Below are 8,671 nucleotides of genomic sequence, written 5' to 3'. Positions count from 1 at the left end.
AGCCATTTACATATGTATATACACATATATGGGAAGTTATATATACATATTTTTATGCTATACTGTTAGAATCCAATTCTATTATACATCAACATATACAGTTTGCTCAATCTGATTTCTGTGAATGTCATCAGTCATGGGGAAATGTTAAGAGCCTGAATAAACATGGACAATATTTGCAGAATGCACATAAAATTGAGGATGGTATATAAGCAAAAATGTGAAGTATATCACTTACAGCCTTCATATAGAATGCACTTTAAAATGTTTAATAGATGAAAAATATTTCAATTATCTTTACCTACTTTTTGGTTTTTTTCTTCAAAATGTGTCTCCTAGATGATTTGAATTATATATGCCGCTCAAGATTCCTTTGACAACTGTAACCTAATGCCTTAAATGTGTTTCTGATATTTCTATTAAGTTGATCACTGTTCAGTAACTGTACCAAGTTGATAGGTGTAATTTTATTATCACTTTCAGAATGTAAATTTCATGGGTGAGTATACACTTTTGATTCTAGCTCTTGGGTGGCATAGGCAGGTGGATCTCTTTTTTGAGGTCAACCTGGTCTACATAGCAAAACCCTATCTTAAAAAATCAATCAATAAATAAGCAAATAAATAAAAAGATTCTAAAATATTTGAAATTCGTATGAACACAACCACATCTTTAATAACAATTGAGTTTTATTGCAGATAATTAGTATAATTAATATTTACAAAATGTTACATAGTGTCATATAGGAACTCAATTTCATTGTAAATTAAACCTGCTTTTCTCTGTTCATTGGTTGCTCTTAGTTAACATTTTCATACACATATACAATTTATTCCAATTATTCTCTCCCCCACATCATCTCATCCCTTCCCCTATGACTGAAACATACATAGACTTCTAAATTTAGGCTTTCCAATGTGTGATTTCTCTTTTGTTTATTATACATTCTTTTACTTTTCCACCTACATTTTATGGTATCATAATAAGAAACCCATTCTGTCATTAGCATTATCACAGTATTTGGTAGGAGACATTCACATTCTTCAGTAGCTTGTCATCAGTGCAAGAAATGACATCGAGGTCTCTCTCTGTGTCTCTGTCTCTCTCTGTCCCTGTCTCTCTCTGTCTCTGTCTTTGTCTCCCACTCCTATGTCTCTATGTCTCTCTGTCTCTCTGTCTCTCTCTCTATCTCCTCCCCAATTGTTTTGCTTTCTAATATAAGGTCTCAGACTGTAGTCTAGGCTAGCCTTGAACACAAGGCAATCCACCACCCTCAGCCTTGTGAGTGTTGGGATTCCAGGCATACACCATCTTGCCCAGTGATTTTATGACTCCCTTATATCCCTTTACCATTTCTGAATTATTTTTAATATTGCTGTGACCCTTTTCTAGCTTCTAGATGTAGATACATTTACTTGATTAGAAGGTTTTAGTTTTTAAAGATTTATTTATTTATTTATGTACATGAGCACTCTGTTTGCAAGTGTGCCTGCATGTCAGAAGAGAGCATCAGACAGAAGAGGGCATTGGATCCCACTAAAGATAGTTGTCAGTCACCATGTGGTTGCTGGGAATTGAACTTGGGAGCATTGGAGAATTAGCACTCTTAACCACCAAGCCGGCTGGCTCTCCAGCCTGAAAAAAAAGATATTAAATTTCATTCTTTTTTGTGTTTGTTTGCAATCTTTCTTCTTGAGAACATTGTGATGGAATGTCCAAATGGTACTTAGTGGCAGTTGGTGTAGACGAAGCCATACTTGTGTTGCTAATATTTTATAATCAAGTACACAGATACAAACAGTCTACTCCAGGGAGAATCTTGACTGTTTCTCTGTTGGATGGGTTCCCTCCTCTTTTTCTTTACTTGTAAAATGTTACTGAGGTTTTGTACTTTTATGATGAAGTTGGGGCTCAAAAAATTCATACTGTTTTGAAGAAAGCATGCTGTACCTTAAAACTTTATCTTAGAGCAATTTAAGTAGTATAGGAATGACTTATTTTTTAAAAGCTTTGGAAGAACTCATAACTAATGTACTGGGAAAATATCACCTAGCTCACCCAACTGTTTTCTGTTTCTGACTCTGTGTTTTTATTACATGCCTGTGCAAGATCAGGAAAGTATGACTATTAAATCAATTAGTCATTCACTTGCAGCTCAGAATAATGGCTTTTTGTTGGTTCCTTTGTTTGCAGGCTAGGGATGAAACCCAGGCCAAACCCTTTACCACTAAGCTAAATAACTAACACTGAACAGTGTTTCTTAAAATGTAATAAAAATCAATTTAATGTTCCGCTGATCACAGTACCTTTTTGCTGTTTTTTTAGTGGTTAATAGTCTGCCAGTTTGTCCTGATTTGTCAGAAAGCATACTACTTTTGTGTTGGATTATTTTATATGATTGTGTTTTTACTTTCTTACTGTGTTTTGGCTCATTACTTCCGTGCTAGGCATTTTGGGTACAGAGTTAATCTGTGTTCATTTTTACTCCAGTTTCCTTCTGAGAGGACTAGTGTCGAACATTGGCTTTTATTTTTGTGACCTTGTCTCTGTCGAACACTATTCTTTTTATTTAAATGTAAATGTAATGGGAGAATGTGCTGTCATAGAATTGATGCTCTTGTTTCTTCTTTCAGCAGAAGGGCATTTGTCTATTTCTATATACAATTAGTTTGTGTAACTAAAGAGCATGTTTTAACCCTTTGTTCTCTGTATACTCTCCATATGTTGCGTAGTCTGCTTTACTTCTCCTGTTCCCCTGTCAGCCGTGGACTTTCTTTTCAATTTGTCTGAAGATTCTGTCATATATTATAGTGCCTTCACCTGCAGTCATATTTCTCAGGGTCCCCTGCTGTTCCCATATGTGCTTACAGAGGGAGCTTCCAGGATGTTATGACCCACCCATAGGTTCCTATTCTCAGCATTCAGTTTAATTCTTGCTGATCATCTGCTCTCAGTGTCCTGGGATTCTTAGTCATCTCAGCACTTGCCCTTTGCAGAGAGCCCTCCTGCCTGAGTCATGTAGCCAACCCTGTGCAGTCAATGGCCTTGCTGAGGTACATTTTGTCACAGGCTGATTGGAGACACTTTGTTGGACTTCCTAGATAAGCCATTGCATCATCTAAATGAAATAGGACTCTGGCAGGCAGCTTCGGGAAAGTTCTCTCGTTAGCCTCCTCCCCGACCAGGGTGAAATTAGTACAAGCAGTTCTCTCTGTGTCTCCTTCATTTAATCTCAAATGTTCCCTTGTTGCTTCCAGAGGAGCTTGAGGTCAGATGTCCACCAGATGGACCGAGCTCAAGCCCCACCAGTTCTTTAGTTTGGAGCAGCTGGAGTAAAAGGAAGCTCGGGTTTTAATCTTTTTCTTCCAGAATCCTTCTGCCTTAGTTACATCCCACCATCATCCTGGAGGTTCAAGACTCACACTCCTTTAAATACAGGAGGAGTGGAGGAGGCAGCTGAGTCTTCTCTGTGCAGTTCAGAGATTGGAGATGTCTTTGGTAGAGTAGGGTGGGGTTTAAGCTACTCCGGAGTGTAAGAGAGATCTCACTTCTTTGTCAGGACACTCATCATCCTGACTCCTTATTTCTCTCCATAAAATGGGGTAAGAGCAGTAACAGCCCATGTGTATTTGTGTGAGTTAAGAGAGGTGACTCTGAGAAACCTTTAAACGAAACCAGGTGCCTGATACAAACTCACTGCTTCTTTGCTGAGCTACATGGACGAGCCTCGAGCTTACCAAGATGGTGATGGTTCCTGGATATTCGGAAGTATCTTGTTGTCCTGTTGTTCCAGGGAGGAAAATGGGGAAAGAACAAGAAGATGGGCATTCTCCAAACCTCAGTGCTCTGGTTAAGGTATTAACTATCCAGGTGACTGTCGTGGACTGTTCTGGAAATGATGGTCCTGTCTACAACTACCCATTCTATTGACCTGTACTTTAGTGGATGGCGTCCTTGAAATTGATCAGTGGTGACATAAACGGGGTTGGCTCAAGAAGAGCTGCATAATTTCAATTATGCTTTAGCATCTTGTCTGTGAAATGGGAACAAATGTGTGCCTGCTCTTGCTATGCTGTTTTTCCTTCTGTCACAAGGGCGTGGTGTCAGCTCAGAGGGACATAAGCATGCTTTGCGGACAAGCTGGATGTGAACTACTCTCTGATGCCCTACTCACCCCAGAAATCTTAGATGTTCTTAGAATTCTTGAATTCTTAGAATTCAAGCCTCTTACCTGAGGCTTGGAATCAGCCGCACATGCCAGGAGGACCACTAATACACCTTTCAGTCCTCTCTGCTGTTCTGTTCTTGCCTGCATTCGATGACTGAGCTGGCTGCACAAGGTAGGCCCTAGTTCTCATATGTTCTTTCATTTTGATCCTGGGAATAATCCCAACCTGTGATCCTTGTTACACCAACCTGCCTTTCAGAATTGATGAGTGCACTTCTCTAAGACAGTCTCTGTTTGCTAAGCAGGCACCTCTCTTTTTCAAAGAGATCATCTGTTTCTCTCAGGGTTCTAGTTCTCCCTCTTTGGAATCAGCAGCTTAGATTTAGAAGACTAAAGCAGTTTTTATTTTTTAGGGATTCTTGTTTTTTTTTTCCTTGTTTCTTTTCTTTTTTCCACCTTACATCCCAATAAGCCCCTCATCCCTCTTCTCCTCCCAGTTCAACACTTACAAATCCTTCCCCCACTACCTCCTCCTCCTCCCTTCTTCTTAGAGAAGGGGAAGTCCCACTTGGGTACTGCCACACCCTGGAACCTCCATTCATAACAAGACTAAGTGCATCCTCTCCCACCGAGGCACAAAATGGCCGTCCAGTTAGGGGAAGAAGAACCAATAGCAGGCAACATAGTTGGCAACAATCTCTACTCCAATTGTTAGGAGACCCACATGAAGACCAATTAGCACATCTGCTACTATATGTAGGAGGCCTAGGTCTAGCTCCCTGCATGCTCTTTATTTGCTGGTTCAATCTCTGTGAGCCCCTCTGAGTCCCAGTTAGTTGACTCTGTAGTAGAAGACTAAAATGTTTTATAGGTCAATATGGATTCATAAGTGGATGTGCAAAGAACTCTAACTTCTATGAAATTTACAATGCCATGAAAACACTTCAGCAAAAATTTTGGCATACTATTTACAATCTCTTGAACACCATTCCTCACAGAACAGGCGTGATGGAAATCCCGTAGTAACTGAAGAGGCATAGGCATGAAGGAGGAGAAATACTTGCTTACTCTATTGTTTGTAAGGAAAAAAACCTCTTAACTGAGCTTAAAAATCCGGTTGCGAGCCAAGAATTGCATGTTCCAAGAACATGTCTCTTCCTGTTACCATATCAAGGTACCAAACCGTTGGCTGCTTGTGGAGCCAGTATCTTTCCAAACCACGTGTGAGCAGGAGTTTGTGGGAGACAAGTACTTAGGTCAGGGATCAATCAGAACCTGGTACAGGTCTTGGGTCTCTGGCATCATTAGTTACAGATATGCCAAGATGCTTTGGGGAAGGTTTTAATTTAAATCCCAAGTTTATTTCAACGAAATCTCCCTGATACGATCTGTTGGGAATTTAGAGTGAACTAGACAAGTGTTCATTTTGGAGGGCAATTGTGAATTAGACAGTAAGTCCATAAACAACAACCAAACAAACAAACAACTAAAACAACAACCCATTCTGGGTGTATGACTCTCAGGATGCCCCTACTCAGTTCAGAGCTCTCAGTGAAAGGGTTGAAGAATCTTTGTTGCTACATCAATTTTTTTAATTGACATGTAAATGCAGAAGATTAGAGTCCACTACAGGAGTGGCAGGATCCTTTAGGTGATTAGTGAAAACATCACTTTTAGAGAACTCCTACAGGAAGACCCCTTCATTCTGTCCTGTTGGGTTTAGCAGTCCAGGGACATATAAGGAATTGATTTCTGTATGTGAAATGGGTTTGCTCCACTGAGGAAGTTCAGTGGGAGCAGGATGGCAAGGGACCGGGTTGTGAGTGGGGGGCTGGCAACAAGGTGCAGAACGAAGACCATGGCCCGGTGCCCTGCGGCCTGCCTGTGGGATGTGAGCTAGCTGCCCCCTCAGGATGCCTTCAGGTGAGGACAGGTGGGGGTGGCTTGTGCCCTGCTGAGCCGGTTTAGGAGATTGTCAAACACAATCCCAATGCTCGTAGTGGAGCCTGAACAGGTCCCCGCAGCCTGTAGGGGGCAGCGTGCAGCTCAGCAGGCGATGGGCGGGCAGATCATGGTGTGCCTAGGCCTCCGAAGAGCCACGAGAGGGGACTGAGGGGTCTTGGTGGAGCCCGGACCTCCGCGTTACGCGCCTCCCCGCGTTGCCCGTGTTGCGGAATGGCTGCATGTATCCTCCCCACCCCGGCTCCATCGAGCATGAGCCTGGACTGAGGGCACACAGAGCTCTTCGATGAGCGTGGGACCTTAAGGCACTGGGAATTCGTAGGTGAGCGCAGAGCCTGACGGGAAGCGGCGCGCGCGATATTTTTGGCGACTGCAGTGGCGCGTGTGCTTGGGCGTGTTTTTCTTTCACTTGTGCCAGCAGTGGGGTCGCCGCTGAGAGTGACTAAACTCCCTCTCCCTCTCCGATCGCCGCAGGCCAAAGAGGTGATTCTGCCTGCATGATGTCCTCCTTGCTGGAGGCGAGCTCTTTCCAGGCGCCACATCGCGATCAAAAAGAGAAAGAAAAAAATAAAAGAAAAAGTGGAAGAAACAGCCAGGTAAGGGGGCGGTAGCGGCGCTGGGGGTCACCTGGGCCACGGTCCGGCGCGCTTTGACTGTGGCGGGGTTTCCAATGGTGACCTCAGCCTCGGAGTGTCCAGGGACGTAGCCCGGGCCAGTCCTGCCAGGGTACCTCGAGGCATGGCATTCGCACAGACCCCTAGCCTTGCCGCAGGTCTGATCCCCAGGGACAGCAAGCTGCCAGAGCAGCAGCATCAATGTAGGTAGGAGACCCGCGGGCATTCTTGAACTCACTCTCACAGCCCTGGGGAAGCAGTGCCAGAAGGAGGCGTTGCAAAGTGAGCCCATTGGGTAGGGGAAGCGAGGATTCAGGGATGTTTGGAGAGCTGAAGCAGGGATTGCAAAGCCCATGGCATTGAGAAAGAATGGACAGGTGATTTGGAGTGTGCATGAGAGCTGTGCTCTGACATCCCCAGAGCAACTTGGGGCTCTCACCTCTCTCTAGATTGACTTGAATTAAATGGCCTTGTACCTCCCAGGGCAGGACAGGCTTTTCAGAGGCAGCTTAGCCTGGTGGCGCGCTCCCTGTAAAGTTTCTATTGTATGTTAAAGAACGGGAATCGGGGATCATGGGAATATATTTTCTTAAAACCTCAGGCAATGAATATATATATTATTTAATAGATTTCTTCTAATCTATTTGTAATTGGTTGGGCCTTGCAAGGGATTGTATTGGGAGGATGTAAAATACCCCTCCTTCAATTACTTGGAGAAAGGGAACAGAAACAGAGATTCCCTCTTTTTTAGCCTGCAAAGCTCTGAAAGATTACAGCTCCGCATAATTTAATTCTTTCCTACCTGCTCTGAGCAGGCCTCCAGATCAGCAAGTGCCTTTGGAATGGTTTTGCTTGTTTTCGTTTATTTTCCATGGTGTTGTTTAGAAGGCCAGGAATTGCTAGGTGAATTTTAAATTTCAGGAGGTGACACCCAGAGTTTATGGTGGTTTCGTTCAAATATTGCCGTGTAGTTGCAGCATAAAAAAATATTTCCTGTGACAAGAAGTGGAAAAAGAAAGTTGATAAGCTAAGAAAAGTAAAGCCTTGAGCCAGACCAACCATTTGGCTTCCTCAAATATGGAGCAAGCATGGAATGTTGCTTTTTCAGAATCGAAAGGGTTTTTAGAATAGGGCAGTGAATACTGTGTGGTGCTAACCCGTCCTTTTTGTGGCTGACAACAATTAGGATACAGGTCAGAATGTGCCAACAGCACAGAGTTGGCACTGGAGGTATTTGAACTCAGAAGTGCTCAGGAACTGTGAACGTTTCTCTGTTATCACCCTGGATCCATCTAGTGAAGTAGAGCACTTTGATGCTGTGTAAGAGGCCGTTGTGAGGGCTGGAGAGATGGCTCAGTGGTTAGGAGCACCAAGTGTTCTTCCAGAGGTCCTGAGCGCAAATCCCAGCAACCACATGGTGGCTCACAACCATCTGTAATGAGATCTGATGCCCTCTTCTGGTGTGTTTGAAGACAGCTGCATTGTCTAACTTATAAATAAGTATATTTTACAAAAAAAAAAAAAAAGAGGCCATTGTAAAACTGCATCTAGCCTTGTCATCTACTGCTTCAGTTTCTATGTGGACAGGGCACAGTTGGAGAGCTTCAAGATCAAGTTCATTGCCTGTCTTTAAAGATCAAGTGTATCACCTAACTTTTTTTTTCTTTTTCTTTTTTTTTTTTTTTTTTGGAGCTGGGGACCGAACCCAGGGCCTTGCGCTTGCTAGGCAAGCGCTCTACCACTGAGCTAAATCCCCAACCCCCATCACCTAACTTTTAAACCAAGAAATGTAGCGTCCTTTTTGCTGCTTGTGTAGCTTTTAGTGATGTATCTTATCTCCTAGTACATCCTTTGTTCCCATGATAGTTGTTTTCAAGTATATATGATTATCCATCCTATTTGTAGACCTATTCAATATTTCTGCTTT

At 42.9% G+C, this 8,671-nt stretch overlaps 1 pseudogene; it reads left to right on the top strand.

The window, feature by feature from the left end:
• The first annotated feature begins 6,868 nt into the window (after positions 1-6,868).
• LOC120099626 (uncharacterized) overlaps positions 6,869-8,671 on the top strand; it is a 94,854-nt pseudogene continuing 93,051 nt past the window's right edge.

The sequence above is a fragment of the Rattus norvegicus genome, chromosome 12, assembly GCF_036323735.1.
Source record: "Rattus norvegicus strain BN/NHsdMcwi chromosome 12, GRCr8, whole genome shotgun sequence".
Taxonomy (NCBI): Eukaryota; Metazoa; Chordata; class Mammalia; order Rodentia; family Muridae; genus Rattus; species Rattus norvegicus.
The sequence above is the reverse complement of the archived record's forward strand: the minus strand, read 5'-3'. Positions and strand labels throughout refer to the sequence as shown.